Source organism: Sciurus vulgaris (genome assembly GCF_902686455.1).
Source record: "Sciurus vulgaris genome assembly, chromosome: 1".
NCBI lineage: Eukaryota > Metazoa > Chordata > Mammalia > Rodentia > Sciuridae > Sciurus > Sciurus vulgaris.
Genome location: NC_136461.1, coordinates 175,177,330 through 175,204,590, shown reverse-complemented (window position 1 = coordinate 175,204,590; position 27,261 = coordinate 175,177,330). Strand labels below are relative to the sequence as shown.

Here is a 27,261-nt window from a genome sequence, read left to right as displayed (position 1 = left end):
GCTCTATTAGATCTGATGTTAGAAAAGCCACCCCTTGTGAGACTAAAAAAAGTTCCCCATATTGCAGATCATTTTTGGCCAAACTCAGACTGAGGGCAGCTATTAGTAACAAGTGAAAAATAATACCATCATATTTGGGTGCCTGTTATGTTTTAGGGCCTTCTGTAAATTACCTCACAGATTATCCCATGCAGTAGTACAATAATCCTGGCTCTATTGTCCTACCCCACAGTTGAGCACACTGAAGTTTAGGGAGTTTAAAGGACTTGTCCACATAACACATGGATCACTGGCAGAGCCAGGATTTGAACCCAGATCTGTCTAGCTCCCAACTACCTGTCTAGCTACCTTACCCAAAGAGGAGAGTGGCCTTGTCCACATTTGCTCCCAACAAAAGAGGCAAACTACCTCAACTACACAACTACAGCATTTAAAAATTTAAGCTTGCCAGGGGCAGTGGCACACACCTGTAATCCAAGTAGCTCAGTAGGCTGAGGCAGGAGGATTGCAGGTTCAAAGCCAGCCTCATCAAAAGAGAGGCACTAGGCAAATCAGTGAGACCCTATCTCTAAATAAAATAGAGATGTGGGACTTGGGATGTGGCTCAGTGATGGAGTGTCCCTGAGTTCAATCCCCAGTACTGCCCCCACCAAAAAAAATTGAGCCTGATCTTTTCTCCTGCAGGTCAGCTTTCCTTTTAAGAAAGTTCCATTTTGCCTGATTTGAAGACAGCTGTCCCCATGGAAAACCCTGGTGACCCATTAAAATGTTCTCAGGAAAACTGCCTCTGACAAAGTTGAGGATGCAATCTACAGCCTCTGGTGATTTAAGGAGTCATTTGGCTCCACAGCATTGTGGCATTGGTACAGGTACAAATGTTATTAGGCAAAGCCACAGAAATAACAAACTGAATTAAGCTTTAATCTCTAAACCATTGTAAAGATAATGAGTGCACTTTATAATAATTGCCGGAAGTGAGAACAGGGAAGAAAACATTGGAACAGGCCTTGGTTTCAGTTTCTTCATCTGCAGACCTGGGGCTGTAGTGCCAACCAAGCCCACAGAGGACTAGAATAAAAATGCTTCACAACTAATGAGCTGAGAACAAATTTAGAAACAGCCTGCTTTACAGTGGGTCTGCCAGCCTCCGGCTCATTACTGGCAATGACCAGAATGACCACAAGAACCCAGCCCCACCCATAAGAAGGCACATGGGCACATGGGTGACTTAGGCTGGAAATCCAGCTATTTTTTATAATAAACTTCAAGGCAACACTCATCTTCTAGGCAAGGGACTCTGCCCTGGCTCCTTTTCTGTGGCTTCCATAGCAGTCACTCCCAGCTTCCTGGGAATTCAGTGAGCCACCTGAGGGTGTCCCCAAGGCCTCCCCTGTCTGGGTACATTTGAATCATCATTGTCAGCACCCCTCAGTGGACAGCAGTCACTGATCACTTGGGTTTTCTCAATCAGCAAGCAACCCAACAGAGGTAACTGAGCACTGCTCCTGTCTCCCCTTCGTTGCCAGTATCATTTTGGCCTTTACCCAGCCTGCTCAGATGAAGGAAGATGTATCTACCACAAGGAAGCAGGCTGAGAGGGAAACGTTCCCAAATAGGGCAAACTGCGTAGTTTCAGCCTCTATGAACTTAAGTATACCAAAATCTGTTTGAATACCTGCTTTAAATTCTTTCAGAATTTAAAGTACATATCTACCTGGGAGGGGGATTGCTGGGTTATACGGGATGAGTTTGTTGACGTGAGATATCCAGAACAGAAAAATGCACACAGACAGAAAGCAGATTGGTGGCTGCCAGGGGGTGACATTTTTAAATGGTTAATTTTATGTTATGTGAATTCCACTTCAATAATAGTTAAAAAAAATAAGTTAAGCCGGACACGGTGGCATGTACCTGTAATCCCAGCGGCTTGGGAAGCTGAAGCAGGAAGATCACAGGTTCAAAGCCAGACTCAGCAAAAGCGAGATGTAAGCAACTCAGTGAGATCCCATCTCTAAATAAAATACTAAAATTAGGGCTGGGGATGCAACTCAGTGGCTGAGTGCCCCTGAGTTCAATCCCCCATACCCCTCCAAAATAGTTAAGACCTCAGTTACCTAAGACCTGCCTTCCTAGTGAAATGCAATGTGAAATAAAAGAAGTGATAGTGTAAGGATCCCAGGCATTTGGACATTGAGTGCAATTAGGGTATTAGGGTGCAAGCAGTTTTCGAGGGAGAAGGAAGTCGTCTGGTAGTTTCAAACCCATGGATGACAAAAAATCTCTATACTGTCAACATTACCATAATCCTTTCTTAAAACACAGTAAGTCCTTTAAATCACTTTTATGAGTCGTATTCACAGTCCTAAGTATGTAATTCTATATAATACTTCTTATGTGCCACCATGTTGAGAACCACAGAACAAGTGGAGGGAGGGGGGAGGGCAAGTTTGGGGCACAGAAACTCTGGCCCTCCTCCATCTACTGCCTTTAAGATAAGGAAGGAAGAAATTTTGAAAATGTGTCTACTTGTTTGCAAGGTTGATCCCATCCTGTGAACATATTAAACCTCTATTACATATTCATTATACATGCTGTATATTTGTTTGTTGTAGAGGAAATTAAGTGAGATGAAGCAGTCTCAATTTTGAGAGTGGGTTCAAAGAATAATTTTTTTAAAAAGTAAGGTAAAATCATTTCCCTCATTCAGATATAAAATGAAAGTACATCAAAGACTTATATTTAACTCATTAATTAATAAGAGGACTCAGTGGTATTACAAAAGAGTTCAAAAGAGAACTCACACTTGCACACATTTACAATCAGATTGGGAATGCTGACATGAATTGACACACAGACATGGCCGAACTGCTCAGTATCCACAGGGTGATAGCACGTTCCACTGGACAAATTTGCATTCCTATGGACAGGGATTCTTACCATTTGGTTCCTTTAAGCAAACATCTTTCTTTCTCCAGACTTGTCAAATAGCCTAGTCAGAGATAAAGGCAGATGGTTGCACCAGTCTGCCCACCCACTGAATTTCAAAATCGGTCACAATTTTTTCCTACATTTCTCTAAAATCTGGTTGAGCTCTAAATGCCAGGCGTGAGCCTTCATCATATTGACCACAGTCTCTCCTTCTAGCCCTCCAGGATGCTGCAATGTCCCTCCAGGGTCATAAGGAGAGAACTCTTGGTTACCCTGTGGGCTAGAAAGACCCTTCTCCCATATTCCTGCCCTGAATTGTCAGTGAACTTTCCTTCCAGCGCTGATGACATTTCCTACCACCAAATGGTGGCTTCTGTTGAATAACATTTATAAGAACCCAATTGAGCTCCTGAACTACACCCCAAAGACCAAAGCAAAATGGAGTCATTGATGCTGAAGTTCCCCATCACCAAGCCAAAACTGAGGTGCTTGTCAGACAGTCCAAGAAACCAGGAGAGAGAGAATAGTCATGTTTCCTAAACAAGGCAGTTCAAGACAGCATGACACAAGGGAGTCCCCTCTGCTTCAATGATGACAAGGAAAAGCACAACTTTGAACCAATCTGACTTTTCTCAGCCCTCTTCTGTCTTTGAGGTCAACCTCCTCTGCTCAGCTCATCAAACAGGCTCATGGAAACACTCATCCTGTTTTACAGAATGAGGTGTTGCTCAATTCCAGAATTTCAAATAAAAGCCAATTATGATCTTTGTTGTTACCTTATCTTTTGACACTTCGCTTTGTGAAACCTTACCTGTCCCTTTACTGAGTGGCAAAAACAGAGGTCAAGGCAGTTTAAATAATTCCCCGAGTCAGTAAAAATTGTCAGGCCCACTCCTGTCTCTTCACACCCCCTGGTTCATGACCTGTTCCTGGTGGCTGCCAGGCAAGTCTTTACCCACACAATCCTGCCTTCCTGGGCCTGTCTGCTCCCCGCTTCACACCAGGCTTGTTGGGAACGTTTGATTAGCTGTGTCCCTCAGTGGCAGGCTCTGCAGTCACTTGCTCTGGGGCTGCCTTCTGTCTGATTCAGCCTGCCTGACCCCTCTGGAAACCCAGCCAGGTCCATCTGTGATTCTGTTCCCCTGACAATTCCCCTGAGTCAAACAGTTCCCTCCATGAATCCTCCTGGCTGGGGTAAAATTATAATCAGCTGTTTGAAACAAAAAGAAATAAACTATAGATCCCAAAGGAGTATCTGGTTTATATTCAAAGCCAGAACTTCTCTGAGCTAGAAACTGGGGTCTAGATGGAGACCGGAGGGCAAAAGAAGGTGCCTGAGGCTGTATACAGAGCTCAGAAGAGCTGAGTTCCTGCTTTCGAGAATGTTGCTGGGAAGGCAGAGGGGTTCTGTGTGAGTCTGGGTTACCCAGAAAAATAGGATCAATAGAATGTGGACATGGAGAGGAGGAGAAACCTCCTTTAAGGAATTGACTCACAAAATGATGAGTTTCTGCAGGATGGGCCAGCAGACTGGAGACGCGGGAGAGCTTATATTGCAGTTCACTCGGCTCACTCTTGCTTGGGGAAGGTTCAGTCTTTTGTTCTCTTCAGGCCTTCAACTGATTGGGAGGCTCACCCTTATTATCAAGGCAATCTGCCTGCCTCAAAGTCCACAGATCTGAATGTGAACCTCATCTCAAAACACCTCCACAGAAACATCCAGAATAAGGTTTGATCTGGGCACTTTGACCCAGGCAAGTTGACCCTTCACACATCCTCAGGACCTAGCCTGGGTTGTAGGATCCAGTGGTTGGGGTCCAGAGACTTCAGCTTAGTCTCTGCTGAAGAACAAAGCTGGGTCTGGGAAAAGGCAAAGGAAATCATGGCTTCCAAGTAGCCAAAGAGGAGGGCATCAGGACAACCAAGCCGAGCCTGTGGCTTAGCTGTCCAGTTCTAACTTCTCTCCCCTGCTCCCTAGAGAGGCCTTGCGACCTGTCCTCCCTTCCAATTTGTCAAGGACTTTTTATTGAGTTGCTAAAATGAGCCAGTTCAGTGTGTGATCTTGCAGTCCAACTACCCTGATGGCTTGTTTCCTCTGTTGTCACATCAGACTGAGAACCTGCATTGCCTTCTTTTAATTCCTGAGTGTCTTTAGCTCTTCACAGGTTTGCAGAGTTTACCTGTGGTTGCAGGGGAGGGAACTGGGACCCGGCAGGCCACTCTGCATAGTCAGGGAAGACCCAGCCTGGCCTGGGGCTGCTGGGAGGCGCTGCACACAAGGGAGTTCAAAGTGGGATTTAGCCCCACTGGGACTCTCAGCTCCTCTTCATCTCAGTCAGGAAATTTGGACCCTGGGTAGAAGGTCAAATGGTGCCCCCCCACCACCAAAAGATCCGTGCACACCCAAATCCCTGTCAATATGACCTTAGGTAGAAAAAGGGACTCTTGGGGCATAATTAAATTAAGAATCTCAAGATCATCATGCTTATCAGGTGGATCCTAAATCCAATGACAAGTTTCCTTGTAAGAGAAGTCAGGGGACACTTGAGGAAGAGGAAGAAGCATGGGAAAGGGGAGAAGGAGACTGTGGCTATGCACATGCGTGGAGCCACCAGAAGCTGGATGAGGCAAGGAAGGATTTTCCCCCAAAACCTTGGACACCTTTGATTTCAGACTCCTGGGTTTCAAAGATGGGAGAGAAAAAAAAAAAAAAATGTGTGGCTTTAAACTACCAAGTTTATGGTAATATGTTGCAGCCGTCCCAGAAAACTAATACCCTTTGAACTTATCTGAGGCATCCCAGATCCAGAGTCTTGAAAGTAACAAAATAAACACTATCAAATTGCCTGATGGGAGGCAAATATAGTGCCTTGCTATATAGAAACTATATACAGAGAGCAGCCACATATATATACAAGCTCAACAGAGCTGTAATAACACAGAGAAGCTGTGTGTGTTAATTCATCCCCTGAACAGGTCTCTATTGAGTGCCAACCATGTTCTAGGCATCAAGTTCACTGCTGATTATACAATGATAGTCCAAACATCCTGGGGAGGATGTAGCTTCAAAGCTGATATCCTGAGCATCGCTTGGTCCAAGGCACCCCTTACCAATGAATAAATCATTCAGTGATGAGATTCCTAGGCACACTGCTTCATGCCTGAACCAGTCTGAGCCAGGACCATTCCTTCTTCAGTCCTTGGTAGGCCTGGTCCAGTCTTTTCCTCTACTTTGCAAGACTTTGATCCAGGGTACACCTCACTATCCTGGCTCCCTGGATCCTCTCCAGCCTCACCTCTCTGGTCCCCAGAACCTATTCCCAGCCACATCTTTTCTTTCCTGGCCCAGCTACCAATAAATTCCATTGAATTGAACATCCCAGCCTGGAGTCACACTGCTTGAGTTTGATCCCTGACTTTGCCATTTATGAGTCTAGTAAACTTAGGAAAGTATTTACTATTTCTTTGCCTCGGTTTCCTTGTCTATCAAATAGAGATAATAGTGTCCGCCTTATAGGGTTCTTCAATGGATTAAGTCAGACAGTGTCTAGTTTCTAGTCAATAAATAACAGCTCTTATTTTTGCAGAACTGGCACCTTTCTTAGATTCCTCTCTCTCCCACCAGGAGGCCCGGGGTCCTCTGGTCTAACCTGGGAAGTTGTGGTTTTTCATATGAAAGCAGGTTGCAGAATGTGTGGGTGCAACTGACCTTGAGTCACAAATAGCAATGAAAAGAACAGCCTGGTAGAGAAGGAGAGGCAGTGGGGCTTCCAGCTTCACTCAACCATAGGCCTGCCCGGATGTTCAAGGCAAGGAAAAGGCAGCAGCACAGAGGAAGTGGGGCTCCTTGACCCTGCCTCCCTCTCACTCAGAAACACTTTGTTAAGCAACAGTGGTGGACCATGAGAACTGGCTGTGAGCCACATGGCAGCCCTTTCATGTAGCCTGATTCTCCTGCATATTGAAAACCAACAAGGACTGGGGCTTCTAGATGCTTCTCATTTTCCCCTCCCTGAGTCCCAAGCTTTAAAAACATTAAAAATGACATTTTGCACTCAAATACTTGTACTGCATATTCATAATAGCACTACTTGTGATAGTCAAAAAGTGGACACAGCCCAAATATCCGTCAACACATGAATGAATAAATGAACTGTGGTAGGTCCATAAGTGGAATAATATTTAGCCATAAAAAGGAATGAGGTGCTGATACATGGTACAGCTTGGAAGAACCTCAAGAACATTATGTTTAGTCAAAATGAAGTCTGTAAAAATAAAAATAAATAATTTTTTTTAAAAACCATATGTAAACTCATATATTATATGATTTCATATATATTAAATACCCCAAAGAGTAAATCCATAGATATGAGAAGCAGATTGGTGGTTGTCAAGAGCCACAGGGAGAGGGGCATAAGAATCAACAGCTTAATGGACACAGAATTTCCTTTTGGGGTAATGGCAAAATTTTAGGACTAGATAGAGGTGGTAGTTGCATAATATTGTGAATGTACTAAATGCCACTGAATTGTTCACTTTAAATGATTAATTTTATGGTATGTGAATTTCATCTCAATTTTTTTAAAAAATGCTACTTATGCCTCTAACATTGAAACAATCCAGAGCCCAAAAACCATCTCTTCTCCACAAGTCTGGTTCTGAGAGCTGCTTATTGCCCAGGGAAAAGAAAGAGACTGCAAATTTGGAGCCAATGCAATGACTCATCCTTTAATGAGGATTATTTTGAAAAGAGGCAACCAAAAAGCCAGGTCAGGCCATCTGCAAGAGATGTATTTAATTTCAAAAGCAATTTGTTCTAAGTTATGGTATCTTTCATACATTCAATTCCAGAAATATTAGTGTTTTTTAATACCTCCCCCACACCAACTGTAAGATCTCACAGCAGCTTTCTGGATTTGCAGCAAGCCCCTGATTTCTTCTGAACATGTTTGGCCAAAGTCTTGAGTGTCCCTACCTGACATATGGAGAAAAAATTGCTCCACCCACTGCTGTACCCATTCTCTAAAATGTCTTCCCAAATGACATTCCCTGTAGCAGTCATGTAAATGTGCAGATAAGGTAAAGTTACATTTGGAGGAACTATTTCCACTTCAGATGGACAAATGCCAGAATCTTCAATTCAGTGCTCTGGGTGCCTGAGAGCAAATAAGTCCCCTGTGCCGCTCACATGGAGTCTTCCTCTTGCTTCTGTCTCCGTCTGGTAGTCCAGGGCTAGTAGGGCAGTTTGTCAGTGTTGGGAATCTAGATTCTTCCACATTCTCTGCTCACCCTAGAATGTCATCCTTATCCGTTTAATCCAGGAAGATTCAACACCATGTCCACCTCTGGCCTGCAGGAAAAGAAGAGAAAGAGTAGAGGACAAATCCATTTCCTTTTAAAACACGAACCAGTAGGTTTGCTCTACACCCATGTGTACAGCCTACCCATGCAGGGACTGGAATTCAAGGACTTCCAGGTATATAGGGTAGGACCAAATGGTAGGGTTAGGAACATGTGTTCTTTAGGGCCTTGTATGGCTGTTTCCTTCTGCAAATGGAACTAACTATATATTGTCTTCAGTGAAGACTGATTCAACTTTCATATAGAGGAGCCAAAGAGAGATTTCAGCTCTGTATTTGTGGTATCAGTTTGAGAAAACAAGTTGATACTTCCTTTGATTATTGTAAATATTTGATCTGAAATCACAAAAAAAAAAAAAAAAAAAAAAAAAACCCACAAACCTGGGAATTTTACATAACACTTCTGCTGATATTCCAATAACCAGAATCTAGTTGCACCATCAAACCTAGCTGCAAAGGAGGCTGGCCACGTGCCCAACTTAAACTTCTATGACTTAAAAAACAATGGAGAGAATGGACGTTGGGAAATTCATCTGTGACTCAGCCCCACTAGCCAACTTGGCATTGCTTCTCTCACCAATATTCCCTTCATTGTCATTCAAAATGGTGGGTTAGTGCCCCACCTCTGAGGCTTTACTCACATTCTTCCCCAACAGGGAAAGTTCTATCCACTTCTTTACATCTGTAGTGCCTTCACTGTCCCCTCATGTCACTTGTCTTCCCCTGAACCTTCCCTGACAACTACAGCCTACAAAGATTTCCCACAGTGTCCCCGACATTTATGTTTTCATGATGCATCATGCTGTTGTTCAAACCTAAACAGTAGACTTCTTAAGAACAGGGCCCTTATTGTGTATTTTTCTGGCATCTCCTGGATCTCTAGTACTGAACACAAATATATATTTAACAATTATACTCTGAAATTAATTTAATTTTATCAGCAGAGTATGCTGAATGATTTAGGACAATATTCTTTAATTATGGTATTTTTCACCAGAATGGTCTTAATTAATATTTCCTAACACACACACACACACACACACACACACACACACACACACACATACACACACAACTTCCCAATTCAAGAAACAGGCTTTATTACATAGATTTTTTTTTTCACTTGTTTATTGAGCGACTTTGCATCAATATTACCTGCACAATTTTCAAAATTAAGTAGGATAAACATAACCTAAGCATTTAACTTAGGACCTGGTACACACCCAGTACTAAATAAAAGTTCAGAGAAAATAGTCAAGAGTAAAGTATAAGCATAAACTGAGTTAGAGCATTTAAAAATTACTACGATAGGAACTGCAAAGATTCTGGTATTAGATTTTGTGGTTGAACTTTGGTTCTTTGCCTTACTCTTCACAGGGTTGCAGAGTATGAATTGAATTGACTAATGTGTGCTTGCCTTTATCTACTCTCTCAGTTCCATGTGTATCCTTCTGTACTGCAATTGGTGATACTGGGGCTTTGGAGGCTAAAAATTACAAATTCCCTGGCAAACCAATTTTCAGTTCTGGGTCTGCAACTGGCAGGTACAGCTGAAAGACCAGAAGGCAGGAGAGCAGAAAGGACTCCATCCATGCTTGCACCTTGCTTTGTACAACTACAATTTTAGCATCTTTTGATATTTTTAGCCTCAGGGTCAAGCCACTGTTCTATCTCCAGCCACACAGGACCCCACTGGCAGCCCCAGTACCAGATACATGATGACCTTGCAGCAGCTCAGCTCCTAAGATGGCCCTTCTTCTGCATTCCCAGGTTCTTGTTATGCCTCTTTACTTCTGTCCCTCCAGCCCTAAGATTGCTTCCTGTATTTATGAATTTCACTTTTCCCTTTTGGATGTTTCAATACTTGTGAAATCCATACACTGTATTAAATACCCTCGGTTGAAATACCTAGCATGATTTCAGTTTTTTCTGATTGGAAAAAGAATGATATGGAATAAAATGTGCTAAATGCACTTAGACTGCCCCCCAAAATATTAGTTCTTCCCTAGGTGAAACCACTCTGTTGTGTTGAAGAAGAATATATAATGCAAATAAAGATATAGCAATTTTTTTTTAAATTATAATTTCCTTTCAACATTCTAGTGCACTCTCCATATTCCACAAAGACACTGGCTTTCAGTCTTAAGTATGAATCCAAATCAACAGTGAAGTCCTCAAATATGAAGATGTTCATGTCATCAGGAACCTGAATTTCAAGGGATAAGTCTGACTTAGGTGCTGTTTTAATAAGTTCTTCCTGTAATTATCATTTGCGCTAAAGTCTGAAAATGTCTGATTTAGATACTCAGACATAGTACATTAGCAAGTATGATTTCTTAATGCCTCACAGGAAGTACAATGGTACTCACTTATTGGTATATCAATAAATGTTGTTTGATAATGATGTTGACACTTTATCCCAGTTGCCAGTTGAATAGTCCTTGTTTCAGTGACATCAAGTTCAGACCAACTTGAGCTGATTGCCTACCATTGTACTAGATGTTTCTTAACTCCATTGCAGAAGTGCAGAGGACAGCAAACTCCCATGGATAAGAATGGCAGAATCAGTGATTGCTCTATTAACATTAGGGAATGTACCAACACCAGACACCACCCAGAGAAAATTAAAGCCTCATCATGGGAACACCAGAGGGCAGACAAAAAGGAGATGCCACAAACCCTCATCACAGCATCTGTCCCCTTGGCTACTCTCACCTCTTCTCTTTCCATTATTCATCCTACAGTGAGATAATTGGAGTAAAACCTGAGACCCTTAACAATATTTCATCCCCTGGTTCTCTCATTCAAGTCCCACACCAATGTTCCTAGATCCCACACAGAGCTCATGAATATTGAAGGAGTCTTGGTCTTCACGGGAGAATCAAGGCACTAGGTTATCATGAAGTCCTGTCCTCTGCAGTTACTGTTTTACCAAATGAAATCCAGTCTTGTTGATAGACTTCCAAATTCCATGTCAACTGAGAAACCCAGGGCAGCCAGGGAAGCACAAGGAAACAAAGTGCAAAGTGCCAGAAGAGGTTAGTGTGATATGCTGGGTAACTGAAAATAGTAAGATTGACCTTATTTGTTATTTGAATAAATAAATCAGAGCTTACACAGCCAAGTGGTACACCTTTCTTCCAACCATGCTGCCATGGCTCAACATTCACAAATTGTCCCTAGGGCCTCTTACAGATTTTTCAAAAAATTCTCCATGGCTTCAAATACTCCCTTCATGAGTGAATTTGGTTTTTGTTTTTGTTTTTGTTTTTGTTTTTTTGAAACAACTAAAATCATTTGAAAGTAAATCTGACTGCCAAGTATGTGTCAGAGTTGGGAACACCATTATTTGGTCAAACAACTGCAACCAAAGGAAACCAGGAGTGGAAGAGAGTATATTGACACTTTCTCCCAGTTGCCAGTTGAAAGTGCCTTGTTTCAGTGACATCAAGTTCAGATCAACCTTGAGCTGATTTGCCTACCATGGTACTAGATATTTCTTAGTTCCATTAAGACATAAAGGGTAGAGCAAACTTCCCTGGATGAGAAATGTTGCAAATACAGTTTTCAAAGAGGAATTGCAAATATTGGAAATGTTTAGAAGAAGTTATGGTTTTCTGTGATGACTATTTTAAAGTAAAGCTTTCATTCTGCATGAAGAGATCGAATACATGTTTTTGCTTAAATCATCATCACTTTATAATGTTATATTCACAGAAGTTGTTCTCAATTCTTTCTCTACATATGAACCTTACCTGACCACGATGTCTTCCTTCCCTCTCATGACCAAAAGCCATGAGATTATCTGAAAAGTCATGGATTTGGTGAAAAGATCGGTCTGCAAATCTGTGCCTCAACTACTTATTCTTTCTCTAATGTTGAGCGAGTTGCTTAAACTTGCTGAACTTTGGTTTTCTTATCTGTGTAAGAAGAATGACACATAACACAGTCACATATCCCTTAACAGTGGGGTTGCAATATGAGAAATGCCACATTAGGTGATTTTGTTGTTGCATGAACATCACTGGGAATTGTATTCTGCATATGGCAGATAATAGACATTTTCAAGAACCAACTTTTCTCCAAAATTGTAATTATACAATATATTATCCACCTCTCTTCTTGTCAAAGTGAAGGACATGATTTATCTTTTTATAGCACAGGATCACCCTCATGAACACCTGATGTAGTATGGAGGGGTGGCTCAGGCTAGACCCACCCTTTGGCTTTTCTGTCTTTTTGACAGCAGGCATTATCTGGATATATGGTCTTGAGATGGAACACATTCACCAATCTTGGGAACAGGTAGACATTCCAAAACCACCAATGTTCATGACAGTGATCACATCTAGGTAGAGACATGGGTTCTTTGGTGGGCAGACGTGGAGGCAGACTGTATTTCAGCCATGTAACCTAGAATAATTTCCCATCCTGAATCTAAGCCACCTCACTGGTTCAGTGGGATAAAAGCAATACTTTACTTGTAGAGGAAAATAGATGTCAAATGCTTAGCATACCATTGGCAGAGAGCAAATGCTCAATAAACATCACCTGCTATTATAATTGTTCTTATTATTATCACTAGCAAGCAAAGTCTCCAGGAAACTTCGACTGCCTCTTCACAATACTCATAAGCACCCCCTTTTATGAATTTTTGCTTCCACCTGTTAACAAGGCTGATAGAAAGCCTTGCCTACTTTTCCTCCCATTATCTGATGGACTTTCAGAGAATTTGAGCCAAAGGAGAACTTGCAATCATTCTGCTAAAAGTCAACCCAACCATTCTCATGAGGGTCAAGTTTCTCAAATAGCCCAAAGGTCACTCGGAATGGCCTTATCCGCACCTCTGTGAGCCAGGCAAGCAGCGACACCAAGAGCAGGAAAGGGTTCCATGGACCAAATACTCTGTAAGATCAGGTCATCAGGCCTTAACTGGTGATTCTCAGTGGCAAAAGGGCAGGCGCTGGAAGGCCCCTGAGCCTCTCATGGGGCACCATTCACAGCAGTAAATAGAAACATACTACAGAGCGATGGTGGCTACGTGAATCTGAAGAGGGTGCGGGAGCCTGTGCCACTCTCTAAGTGGTTATTTTCTATCTTGTGTATCCTGTGGGGGGTTAATTAACATCCCCAATGGTATACTATTCTGGCTGTGTCACCACTTGGGGATATAATTTAAGGTCACTCTGAAGTTAAGTGAAGACAACAACAGCAGCTGCAGCCTTTGTTGTATCCAGATTGGGAGCTGCGGAGCCGGCCCCAGTCCTGCACTTCATTATGTGCAGGCACCGTTAATAAGCCAACAATGGGCAACTGAACCAGTGGACGAGTGCTTTCACTGAGCATGTGCCACTGAGCTGGGCTCCAGCCTTTGTGTCTCCATCATGGCTGACACAGGCTGCTCCCAGGGACTCACTGCCTCCAAAGGACATTCCCAAGTCTCAAGATGAAGGCCAGGTTGGGGACTGTGAGAACTTTTCACTTTTTATGTCTCCAGACCTCTTTTCTCTATTTACATATCTGCGCTTGTAATTAAATTCATCATAGCACTTTCCTATAAAGTTGAGAGTACACCAAATTTTAACAAAGCAAGTCATATTTTAAATGCATTGGGTAAATTTGAAATTATGTTAGTTCTCTATCTCCTTGTCACAAAGTATCCCAAAACACAGTGGATTAAACAAAGCTAAATGTTTATTATCCTCACAATGTCTGTGGGTCAGGGATCAGGACCGCCTTAGCTGGCAGTTCTGGTTTGGGGACTCTCAGGAGGTTACAGCTAAAACATCAACAAGGGCTATGGTCATCTAGAGGACCTGTTTCCAAAATGGCTCGCTCACGTGGCTGTCAGGTTGTGCTTCCCCTGTGGACCTCGTGGTCCCGTTGAATATCCTCACAACAAGGCAGCTGGCATCCCCCAAAGTGCCAGGGACTGGCAGAATTTGAAGATCTCTGCAACGTGAAAGGGAGGAAGTTGGAAGAAGACTTTGCAGATTGGGTGTGGCTTACAGGAGCCAGCACACTGCTGGACTTGTAGTCCTGCAGGAAACCCTTACTGGTGCTGACTGGGATGTCATGAGGGGGAGGTTCCAGGGTAAGGATAAGTTACACAGCACCCAGTTCTAACTCGGTCATCCAGGCACAGCTGAAAAGACTCCAGGACAGGTGAAAGGAGGGCAGTGTGTTTGCCTGTATGAACCCTATTCGAGGGATAGTTATTGACCTAGAGTGTGGGGAATAAGACTGTGGGACAAAGGCCATCACTCAGTATCCCACACAGTGCATGCAATGGGGAGGTGCCCCAACCCAAGGAAAGAGAGTAGAAGGTGCACAGACTTCCCAGACATTGGCTGCAGGGTCCAAGGAGAGTCTATGCGTGTGGCAAGAGACGATGACCTACTGTGCTCAGCTGGCCCAGAGGACTTTTGCAGAAGATGGCAGTGATGCAAGAATGAATGAGAAGCTTCTTGCTGGGAACCTCCAGGGCCTCCCAGGAGAACAGCAGCAATCACCCAGATGACTGATGGGGACAGGAAGGAGCCTCCTGGGTGGAGAATAAGCCTGTGCCACTGTTTGAAGTCTGTGGAGGTCAGAGGCACAGCATTCAGAGCTCAGTCTCTTCCTCAGAGGGCAATGTCACCTCACGGTTACAAGGCAGAAGGCTAGGTTGGGGCAGACATGTTCAGGTTTGTGCTCTGGTTATGTCATTAACAAGTTGTGTCTTTCAGAAGCCCCTTATTCTCTCTTTAGCCTTAGCTTCCTCACCTGTCAAAGGGAAGAACAATATCTACTTCACAGAGCCGGCACTTTAGGTAGAGGGGAATGAGGGAGGGGAGGGGGATGGGCGTAGGAAGGGTAGTAGACTAAATCGGACATCACTACCCTATGTACATATATAGCTATAAGACCCGTGGGATTCTACATCATGTACAACCAGAAGAATGATAAATTATACTCTATCCATGTATGATGTATCCAAGTGCATTCTACTGTACTGTACAACTAATTAGAATACATAAGAAAATTTTAAAAAAAAGAAGAAGAAAAAGGTAACTGAGATAAAATACTTAACACAGTCTTTGGCCTCTAGGAAAACAGTCAGCAAATAGTTGCTATTTTTATTGTTACTATTTTTTACAAATGTTGTGGGCAGCTGCTACCAGGCTTTGTTTGGCTTTGTTGCCCAGCATTTCTTCCTTGGATAAACCGCCCCCCCACCCGCCCACAGGGCTCTGGTATTCTGCTAATCCAAGGACCAGGACCGTTACTGACAGAGAAGAGGCAAGTGACCAAGCCCAGCCAATTGATGCTCTCTCCCAGGGATTGGAAGCCTAAACACAGACACACAGGAAGTTAGTTCACGCTGAGTCACCCCGTGGCAGGGAATTCCACCATGACTTCCCGGAGCTGCTCCTGCTGCCTCCCTCCCAGGGTCTGGTATCCAGCTCACTCTTCCAGTGTCTGATCCCTCGACCGGGCCCCTCATGGGCTTCAGTGACTCAGGGTCATTTTTTTGTTTTATTTTTTGTAGTCCAGTATCCCCACCTGACAAAACCTCCACAGGACACAGTACCATAGGAGTGAGGGGACACAGAGGCTGGAGAAAAGGATGTGACCCTTCCACATCCTCCCTTCTCTCTCCACATCAGGTTATCAGGGCAGCTTCTCTGCTGCTAATTTTTTTTTTTTTTTTTTTTAATAATGGTAATACATGTGTCAAATAAAAAAAAAAAAAGTTGGAGTATGTTTGTACCCATCTGGAAAAGATGGAGTTGGGCCTATATATGAGGATATATTCTAAATTGATCAAAGATTTAAAGGTAGAAAAGAAAAATCTTAAAGTTGCTAGAAGAAAACATGAAAAATAAATGGATTATATCCTATTTATAATTTTTGAGTGGGGAGAATCTAATTATAGCCCCAGAATCTACAAAATAAAATATTTATAAATATTACTACATATGATCGAAAACTTAGCAGAATAGTAAGGACAAAAGAAACTCCCCCTCCCCCCACAAATTGTAGCATGAACATTTTTCCTAAAATGTAAAGAGTTCTTAGAAATCAACAAGGAAAAAGTCAAAAGCTAGTAGGAATGTGGGGAAAGGACATAATCAGAGTCTAGAGAAAAAGAAAAATAAGTGACTCATGTATGTAAGAGATTCTTAACTTCACTCATAGTAAGAACTTTCTGTGAGATTTCACCAACTTCTTTTTTATTTTGTTTGTTTTGTTTTTCTTTGTTGTGTTTTTTGAGACAGGTTCTCTGTATAACCAAGCTGGTCTTGAATTTTCCTGCCTCAGCCTTCCAAGTAGTTGGGATTACAGGTGTATTCCACCCCACCAATTTTGACTTCACCCTTCTTTTGAATGTTATTATATCTAATATTGTACTTTTAATTTCTAAGAGCTCTTTCTTGTCTGATTTTTATAGGATCCTGCTTAAACTTCATAACTTGATAGTCCTTTTGATCTTTTTCTACTTTCTTCAAGTTCTTTCTTGACTTTTTCCAAGTTTTTACATGCAATCAATTTGTCAACCTCCAACCATTCTTAAATGTCTTCCAATTCCTAAATCCATTCTCTCTTGGAGTTTTCAGATGTTGATTTTTCAAAAATAATTGTAAAAGTAATACATGAATGTGTTCTCATTGCCAAAGATCCAAACAATAGGAAAGTATACTGAGAAAAAATGCAAAAGTTCCCACTCACTCCCACTCCTGTTCCCAAAGTAACCACTGGCCTCAGTTTCGTGTACCAAGAGGACATTCCACCACACAGACCGATTCCTCCCCAGTCAGTGCTGAGGCTTTCTCTGTGTGTGTGTGTGTGTGTGTGTGTGTGTGTGTGTGTGTGTGTGTGTGTGGTTTGTGTTTTAATTTGTTCATTTGATCTATGAGAGTTATTTAGTATTTGAATTAATTACCCAATGTTTGAATATTAGATAACATTCAAATCCAGATTCCTAAATTCTCTAAAAAAAAAGGGGGGGCGGCAGGGGATATGTCTGACAACACAGGACCATGTACTTATATCATGAAAGAGTAAGTTTGCTTCAATTCTCCAGGTCCCTAATTGACCTATGCTTTCTTATATTACTTGCCTGGGTCCTGTAAGTGTTGTAGTGGGTAACCTCCAGGTAAAGGTGTTGGTGATGTGTGCTCTGGAAATCATAATGCTTCTATCATTCATCAGATTAGTCTTCCAGATACATAGGAAGGCCTTCCAGACAGAAGCACAATAAGAGGGAAGGCCTGCCTTCCGAATGACATAGAGAACAGTGGGCTGGGGTAGATTGGAACCTGGGTCAGTGAGGTGGACCTAGAAGACAGGATGACCTCACTAGCTATAGATGAAACACTGATCCCTGACTTCCTTGAGTGGTATTACTTTCACTGATCTCCTCAAGATAGATTCTGCAACAGCAAAACACACTTTCTGACTTCTGAGTGGTAGGGTGGGTAGAAGGTTAACTGAGGTAGGAAACACTAGAGACGTTGACCTGATACAGGGAGTGGACGCTCAGTGCGAGCTGTCCGTTGCCATGGCTACTGCATCATGAATGGTTGCCACTAGCCCTCACATTGCTGATTACCAAGGTTGACTCATCACCATTTTCTCTACAGTCAGAGACACAACCCATTATGGCTATCTGTCCCTAAGCAACATCCCTCGTGCATCAAATGCAAATGGATTCGGGGGACATATAGCTTTGATCATATAGCTTTGATCTCTCTGTACAAGTCTTCTATCTTATTTAACTGGTAAATGACCACAAATTCACTTATCCAAGGCAAATTATGATTTAATTCCAGATGAATGCTAAAGAACACTGATGTCATAAACTGAAAAGATTAGGGGATATCTGGTAAAATCATTTCTGTGGTCAGGTCCTTAGTTTTAAGAACGCATTATGTATTTTCCAGAGGAAGAGAACATTGCTGGCCCATTTTGATTTGCTAACATACAGATAAATTTTAGTGTCCTTGTTTCAAATCTTCCTTTTAGTATCTGGGATGGCCTGGGGAAAAGGCAGTTGGCCAGAGTTCACCATTTGTTCAAGTGCTTATAGAACCCAGGGCAAAGGGCTGGCGCCTCTGCTGGTCTCCAGTCCTGTAAAGTTCTCCAGGGACACTTTTCACGGAAGAGCAGTGTGACCCCTTGTTTTGGCCACTGTCTTCTCCTTACCCCACCTCCAACCTTTCTCCCCTTTTCATGCCAGCCACACTCCCAAGGGCCCTATAACTAGTCCCTTGTTGGCCCTCAGCTCTGAAACCTGTACAGAGATCATAGAAACAATATTGAGGCCACCATTAAAGTTTATTTTGTTCCCAACAAGACACCAGCCTTTCCTCCACTAAATTGCTTCACTAAATTGTACTTGGGCAATAAAAAGATTGTCTTTGAACAAACAGTCATCCTGAGCAGAAGTAAAGAGACATGTAGTGGGGAACGTAGAGTGTCTCCAGGTACCCTCGCTGGATGTTACTTTAGGAGAAAAAAAGGAGAGGAGGGAGGAGACAACTGAATGACACTTCTCTTTCTTCTGTCCTAAATTAGATGTATTCCAGCCTTTACTTTTATCTAACACTGCAATAATAATTTCTCTTATTTGCTTCCCATGATTGCATAGAAAAATGGAATTCTGCGCCACGATTGAATCTCAATACTAAAATCATTTAAGATCCACTACTCCTGGGACACCCAACAAAATGTAATAAGTTTCTCCAAATGTGACCTAATTATAACTGTCCTTTTAAGTTTTGTTTCCCACCGGGACCAAATGTCTGCAGCTAAAAATAATTCTTGAAACAGGTCCATGTTGCCACGAAACTTTCAGAGTCACTTAAATGTTATCCATCTTCCTTATGTATTTTACTCTTCTATTCCTGTGTGATAAAGGCCAGATGGCCAGGCCAGGAGAGACAGGAAGCCAGGTCATACTTCAGCAGGAACAGGCTGGGCCAGTGTCATCATGCCAGGCCACACCCACCATCTGACTAGGCCAGGGGTCAGGGTGCCACTTACTCACTGATGCTTGAAGGAACATGTGACCCCATATCATCCATCCCTCAGCCCCTAGTGAAGCCTTTGATGCTTGGTTGTCAGTACTCTGTCCTGCTCTCCCCACACCCCAAAGAACACCAAGCTTGAATGATTAGAGCTGTGTGTCAGGAAACATTGCTGTGGCTCCACATGGTTTAACATGCTCAGGTCTCAGCCCCTCCGTCTCCATGGTTCAAAGTGTTCACACTCTCCTAATGTCACTTGCAGTAAATCTCCTTTTAAAGGTAATCCTGATGGGCGTGGTGGTGCACACCTGTAATCCGAGTGGCTCAGGAGGCTGAAGCAGGAGGATCTCAAGTTCAAAGCCAGCCTCAGCAAAAGCAAGGTGCTAAGCAACTCGGTGAGACTCTGTCTCTAAATAAAATACAAAATAGGGCTGGGGATGTGGCTCAGTGGTCTGGTTGCCCCTAAGTTCAATCCCCACCACCACCACTCCCCAAACAAAAAGGCGATCCTGTTTTTCTAAATGAAAAAGCCTACTCTGTGATTAGCCAGCATCCCTTGCTTTATTTACCCTGACTTGGCTAGACCTGGCTTCTAACTGTGCGGTTCTCTAAGGACACTTTCAGAAGTGGTTTCCTTTTCAACCTCCCTGTTTCACTCTCTTGAAAAGAGCAAAAGATGAGGGTTCCTCTGATCTAAGGCCACATACCCTGAGGGTTCCTCTGATCTAAGTCCATATGCCCTGAAGGTTGTGTTCAGAATCAGACCTAGGCTTGACTCCCAGCTCCACACCTGTGTGGCCTCCACCAGGTGTGTAGACTTCCCAAGTCTCAGTTTCCTCGTCTGTAAAATGGGGATGATAAAAAGTGACTTCATGAAGTTTTTGTAAAGATTAAAATGGAGATAAAGAATTCCAAGCACTTAGCACAAAGACACCGGCATGTGGAAAGCATTCAGTAGATGTAAGCTATTATTAGAGCACTGGAATAAATCCCTTCTTCCAGCTAAGATAATGCCATTAGTACAGACAGAAGATGCTATTTCTGCTTGTCAGAGGGTGTCAAAGGGATTCAAGCCAAAGATGGCTACAAACTAAATGACCTGAGTCCTCTGAATGCTTTTTCCTCCTGGTTCCAACTTATAAGAGGAGTAAACAGCTAAGAAAAGAGGGAGACTGCAGCCAGGATCATACCCAGGAGGCCTGATAGGAACCCACCAGAAAAAACAGGCCATTTCCAGCACTTTCTTCAACCTGAAAAAGAGAACCTGAGTTTGAAAATGAGCAGATAACATTTTAAATTTCATTCTGGACATACACATTTATTCTGTGTTAGATCGTTCCCTGGAACCACCACTGAGGGGCGGGAGGAATGAAGGCACCAGTTAACCCATGTTTGAAGCTGGATCTGAAATGCCAAGTCTGATGTCAAGAGCTCTGTAAAATGACATGGACAGTCTCTGAGAGCTCCCTACCCAGCCACGCCAAAAAGCACTGTAGGCTTCTACCCAGAGAGACGAGAAGAAAAGAGACCAGAAAAGAAGATTGCTGGCCAGGAGCAACAAAAAACAGACTAGCAAAGATGAAAGCTGAGGGGGCCCCACTTGGCAATGACTGTGATGGAGATCAGGATGCTGGGAGAGATCAGGAAGGGGTGGGATAAGCCCAACAGCACATCTATAGCCATGCCCAGCTGTTTTATTTCCTGCGCTAGGTGCCCCGAGATCTGGAGCCAGAGGAGATTCCGTCTCCACACAGCATCTAGCAGCATTTCTAGTACAAACCACAAGAAGATGGTTGGCTGGATGCAATGGGGTAGAGCTTACATGTAAGACACATATAATGGAAAACTAAGAACCCCCCACTAATATCAATAAACAGAGAGTAAGTAAATATATTCTCAAAGGATCCCTGAAAAAACTCATATTCCAACCAATACAATCCTTAAAAAAAAAAAAAAGAGGGTCAGTATCACTGTGTTGTTCTTGCCAGGTACTTATGCATAAGTTGATCAAGCCTTGCACAGTCTAACCAGAGTCCACTGGTCTAGATGTCAAAGTGGGCTAGTCTCTACCTTCATTTTTCTTCCCACGCCTGTGTGTATAGGGCTATCAGCTAATCAATATGAAGCCAAAGGGCCGGGAGCAGATCCAGAGGGCTCCATCCCATCAGAAGTCCCCAAGCCCACCCCAGAGCTGTACAGACAACACCTTGGCAGCCTGCTCTGCAGATAAGGAGTCCTGGCTGTGGTGGCCCAGGAGTGACCCTCAACCAGCAATGAGCTAATGGTTCCCATATTTCTCACCCCTACCTCACAGTTTCTCAGAAGGTCCTCAGGGTAGAAACTACTCCTTTACCTTGTTTTACTGGTTTGCCTCCCTCTGCATCTCTCTTCCCCCTCCCTTGCTGTGCCTCTGGGGTCACCTGCTACTTTCCTTTCCTAGGGCTGCCATAAGGAACAACCACAAACCTGGTGACTTAAGACAATAGAAATTCGTTTCCCCTCGTTTTAGAGACCAGAAGTCCACAATCAAGGTGTTGACAGAGCTGTGCTCACTCCGAAGTCTCCAGGGAACTATCCCTCCTTACTCTTCCAGTTTCTGGTGGCTCCAGGTATCCCCTGGCTTGTGACTGCCTCCCTCTAATCTCTGCCTCCATTTTTACATGACAGCCTCCTCCTGAATGTCTTCTCATCTGTCTCTTCTAAGGAAACTTGATATGAATCAAACATGGTTTGATTCAGGAATATCTCATCTCAAGATCTTTAACTTAACTACAAATGAAAAGACTCCCCCCCCCCCCCCAATAATGTAACTTTCACAGGTAGCAGAGGCTAGGATACAAACATATCTTCTGGAGGCCACCATTCAACTCATTGCCAAATAAACAACTCCATCCAAATTCTGGTCCCAGGGTTTGCTTTTAGCAGAACCTAAACAAACCAGATGGAAAAGGAACTGCACGTTATCCAGCCCACACCTCACTACCTCTCATGGAAAACACACCCCAAAATAGCTCATAAATTATACCAAACTTCAGGTCTGATGTAACATTCTACCCCCAGGGTTTAGCGCCTGGTGTCTAGCACATAGTAAAGGCTCAGAAAAGCATTTGATGAACGAATAGTCACACCACCAGATTCTTAGGTGGAGAAGTAAACCTTCATCTTTTTTCTCAACTTTTTTTTACAGCTTTATTGAGGCCTCACTTGCATACAATAAAATTCATCCCTCATTAAGTGGCCAATATAATGATTTTTAATAAATTACTTGTAGAGTGTGCATTCAGCACCATAATTTAGTTTTAGGACATTCCCATTACCCCAGAAAGTTCCCTCATGCTCATTTGCAATCCCCACTTCCACCCCAGCCCCAGGCAGCCACTGATCTGCTTTCTGTCTCTATAGATTTTTCCTTTCAAGAGCTTTAATGCAAATGAAATCATATGATATGTAATCTTTTGCTTCTAGCATCTTTCACATTGCATGTTTTTGAGGTTGATCGAGGCTAGAGCAAATATCAGTAGTTGGTCCTTATTGCTGAGTTGCATGCCATTGTATGGCTATGCCACATTTTGTTTATCCATGAACAATTGAGGTACATTTGGCTTAATTCCAGTTTGGGCTATTGGGAATGACATTGCTATAAACAGCCACACACAAGCCTGTGTGTGGTCATATATTTTCATTTCTTTTGAGTAGATACCAAAGAACAAAATCCAACATTTTATTTTGAAAATTTTAAAATCCATAATAAAACGGAAAGACTGATATCTTATAAATCCTTTACCTCTATTCCTCAGTTGGTAATATTTTGCCATATTTGCTTTATCTTCCTATATTTTTATCAACTATTGAAAAGAAAGTTGCAGACATCACATTACCCCCAAATAGGCCTTCTCCAACATTATCATGGCAACGACTTTTTTCAACATTGTTTTGAAGTTTCTCAAAGCTGTAGAAAAGTTGAAAGCGAGACACACTGAAATGAACCTCGTCTTTGCTGTGATTTGTCACATGGCTTCAGTGCTCCTCTTTCTCAGATCCTCTCGTTGCCACTGCTCCTACAATATTTGTGTTGGGCTGTTCTTGGGGCACAGTCATGGAATATCCCTGACTTGTCATGCTCTTACTCCTCCATTGTTTATCCCCAGAGTTCTCAGCGCTGGTTTTGCAAGACTCCAAGGTGCCTCTAGCGTCTTATCCTGAGGGATATTACAAAATTCTCAGAATTCCCCTCCCCTCCATCGGAGCTTGGCTTAGAAGTCAGTTTCTCAAAGATCCTTGCCCTCCCCATGCTGTTAGAAATTTCTGCCATCTCCTTTCTCTCACCCATATTTCCTACCCCTTATCCTGCTGTTTTTCTTCTCCAAAGAATTTACTACCATCTAACATGGGGTATAGTTCGTGTATTTATTGTATTTACTAATTGCTTCCCTGCACTTGAACATCATCTCTCTAAAGACCTAGATGTTTGTCTTTTTGGTTCACTGCTGTATTCCCAGGTCCAAGAATTATGCCTGGCATATCAGGTTCTCCATAAATACTAGGAGAAGGAATGAATAAACGTGCACCTATGTATATGTTGCATGCACCCTTGACCCCTCAGGAGAAGCAGGGACGGACTGACCCTGAGCTACTCCTTGCCCCCAGGAGGTCCAGGGAAGGATCCTGGGTTTAGCTGTGATTAGCATTCTGAACCCCAGTGGAAGACGTGGGAAAACCACCATCTCTTTAAAACTATAAAATGACCCCTCCCCCACTTCTGTGGATTAGACCAGAAATTTCCAAATAGGAAGTTTCCCGAAAGTTTTCTAAAGAAAGATATTTTTTGCCTCAGAGAACAAGAAAGATCAAGTAACTCTCCAAGGACCTGGATCTTAGCCAGCCCTGATTTCCTGGAGGAGGCAAAGACCACACCCACCATGTCCTTAATAGGCCCTTCCTGGAAGGCTGCACCTGCTCGCATGGCAGTTGGCTTGTACCCAGCAGCCCATCCTGCCCTGCTGGTCCAAGGACTGGCATGGCCCAGGGGGCTGCTGGGTGATGTGCTCTGCCTGCTCTTGAGAGCCTGAATTAGGAACTAGAGAGGGTCCTGGGTTTAGTGGAGTAACACCAACAAGAAACAGAGGCTCTGAGTCAGAGGGTGTGCTCAATGAGGCGGTGAGCAGGCAGAAGTCATGAGGAGCATAAGGTAATAAAAACTAGGAGACAGAAGAAAGCCCTTCAAACAATAGCAGGTGGGTGAAGAATGACAGGCAAATTCCTCCCCTAAGGTCCCTTGAGCTGCCCTTGGATTCAGGATGACAGGTAGTTCCAGTACTTTAGAGAGACCTCACTAGTCCACAGATTCTGTTTTCTGGAAGTTTCCATCACTCTCACTGTTTTACAATTTTTTCACCACAAATCTCATCACTTAAATTATGTTGAGTGACCCCTTTATTCCTTACAACCCAATGACTCAGAGCAAAACAGAAATATGTGAGAGTTTATTATGTACCAGGGCCTGTAGGGAAAGACAAAATTCCTGGAGGTGGTCCCTCCCGATCAGGAGCTTACTTGTCTTCACCCAGCTTTCCCTCACAGCATCTCACCCCCTTGTGGTGGTCTACAACCTTGCCCCCCCACATGTGGCCCAAAACTCACCCACATGGGCATCACCCAGGAGACTGTCAAAAAGTAGAATTTGCAGCCCTACCTCAGGCCTCCTCAACCCAATTCAATCATGAAGACATTATGGTTTGAGGACCCCTCCCCAACTGCCCTCCTCAGCAATAGTCCCAACTTTTCACTTCTGGATGCCCATCTCTCACAGATTCAATAACCCACATTAATAATTCAATGGCTCTCAATGCTATTGGCAGAAGTCTCGGCCTGCAAAGTGCAGGCTTCTCAAAGCTACTCCTTGGCCTGTCCCTTTCAGATGTCTCTCATTAGGTTTTGTTTGCTGTGCTGTTGTAAATGCTTGTCTTCCCACCCCCACCCCCCCAGAGATTCATCCTGTTTTGGTAAAATTCTGTTGAGTAAATCCAAGGATTAAGAGAATCTGTTCTCCTATCCCCTTCTTTACAACAGCGGATGATTCCTAATGAGCATTTTAACTGCATTCTTTCAACATACCGTCATCCTTGAGAAGTGTACTTTCAGGTTCCAGCTTGTTTTCATCTCAAATACTGGAGAAAGAAAAATACCCCATCAGGAGATAAAACACTAAGAAAGAAAATGCAACTGTTTTTCCAGGAGGGATTCATGTTTCAGGCTCAGTAACCATATGCCCTCACCGTGTGCACCATGTGGGTCAGTTGCTGGTGCCTTCAGGATCAGTCAAGCCCACCTGCATTCATAAGCCTGCCCTGAGGTCCTTAGAAGGGGATCTGGAATAAGAGGAAGACTCTGGTACACCTCCCTCTGATTTTTCCTTCGTAGCCTCCCTCCCTCTCCCTCTCCTTCTTCCATTTTATGACCTTTATTCATATTTCTCTCCTTGCAATAGGATAAGTTGAAGACTGACAATGGGTCACACTCTGTGCTGGGTCCTAGAGATGCAGATGCAGCCATAAAAAAGACACGCACAGAATCATACAAGGAGACAGACACAGAAGCCAGCTCAGAGCATTTATGTCCTAGTAGGGGGAATTGCAAAATCAATCATCAACCAAATATCTTCTGTTATTAAGGATTATGTAGGTGAATTGCAGGGTAATAGCAGAGTGTATAATAGAGGCTTCCATGACAAAACAATGTCCAGGCCCAAAGGGTGAGTAATGGTGAGCCAGGGGAAGAAAGGTGGGAGCTAGCTCCCTGCTCCCTACCTGGCCTCTTCCCCAGCCCAGCCAGCCCAGCTCCTGGATCGTCCACGGAGTGCCCCTGCTCTGACTTGGCACCTCTAGTTGTTGACTCCATCCTGACCTTGCCCAGTGCCTCGCAGTGCTGACAGCTCACAGCCAGGGCTTGGAGACTTGCCTCTGTTCTTGTCTCTGTCTGACCTTGGCCTGGGCCATTTTCCGCCCCATTTCTCCCATATTGGTGCTGACAGCCCACAGGGTCCCCACCCAGCTGGGTGGCAAGAAACGTGATGGTATCACTTTCCTCTCGGTTTATTAGAAAGTATTTTCTTTCCCAGCAGAATTAGGTTTGCTCTGGGGGCTGAGACAATCATTCAGTTTCATGTAGGGTGTATGTTCACGGGGTGGCCAGCGCTCGCACAGAAACAATTCATTTCGAACACAGCTGCATCTTCTCATTGCCAAGGACCCCACCGGGTCTCAGTGGCACAGCCAGAAGAACCATGCTCACTGGATCAAGGCAGGTTGCATCTTGCTGATGCCCTCATCTTGGCTGGCTGGAGACTTCAGTGAGTGACGTCTCCCCCAGCCTTCTCTCCAGGTTGCATAGGGAGCTTCTGGTTTCCCCTCACTGTGAATAAAGTCGGTTGCTTTGCTAACTGGACTATGGCTTCTTTTTTCAAAGACTCGCAGGCATGTCTTGGGGTTTCTGTTTGTGAACAGGTGCTGCAGGAAGTATGACTCATTTGTTTATTGGGCTGTTAGCCTGTGTTTTGAAAAACAATTTGAAAAGGAAAAATGGCCTGTGCAAAGCCTTTTGCTTTTCCCATCAGGCCCTGTGCTGTGAACAACTGTTCTTACCTTTAGTTTACAGACTCCCCATCTGGTTAGGTACTTTGATTTATGTTGGCCATGATCCAGAATGGCTGATTTCGTTTATTTTAAGGAGTTTTATTTTAAGAAACTTTTGACATTTAAGAATTTAATTGGAACAATCTGTACCCAGAAAATTTTTAATGCACTCTAGGATTAAAAGATGTTCTTCAGAGTATGTAAGGGTTCAGAAAAAGAGCAAAGAAGCAGGGCTTTTCATCCCTGGCTAGTTTTTGTGCTTCAGGAGTCTGTGGCTGGAACATCTGTTTGAGATGAGACTAGAGAGAATGGCTGTTTCTCAAATGGATT

The 27,261-nt window shown here is 43.4% G+C and overlaps 1 long non-coding RNA gene across 1 annotated transcript; it reads right to left on the bottom strand.

Annotated features, from left to right (window-relative positions):
* Window positions 1-7,635: 7,635 nt before the first annotated feature.
* Window positions 7,636-26,373, bottom strand: LOC306645305. Its single transcript, XR_013759596.1, has 4 exons — window positions 26,107-26,373; window positions 25,576-25,668; window positions 25,415-25,467; window positions 7,636-8,278 (listed from the first exon to the last, which is right to left on the bottom strand). It is a non-coding gene; the product is annotated as an uncharacterized lncRNA (long non-coding RNA).
* Between the last annotated feature and the right edge of the window lie 888 nt (window positions 26,374-27,261).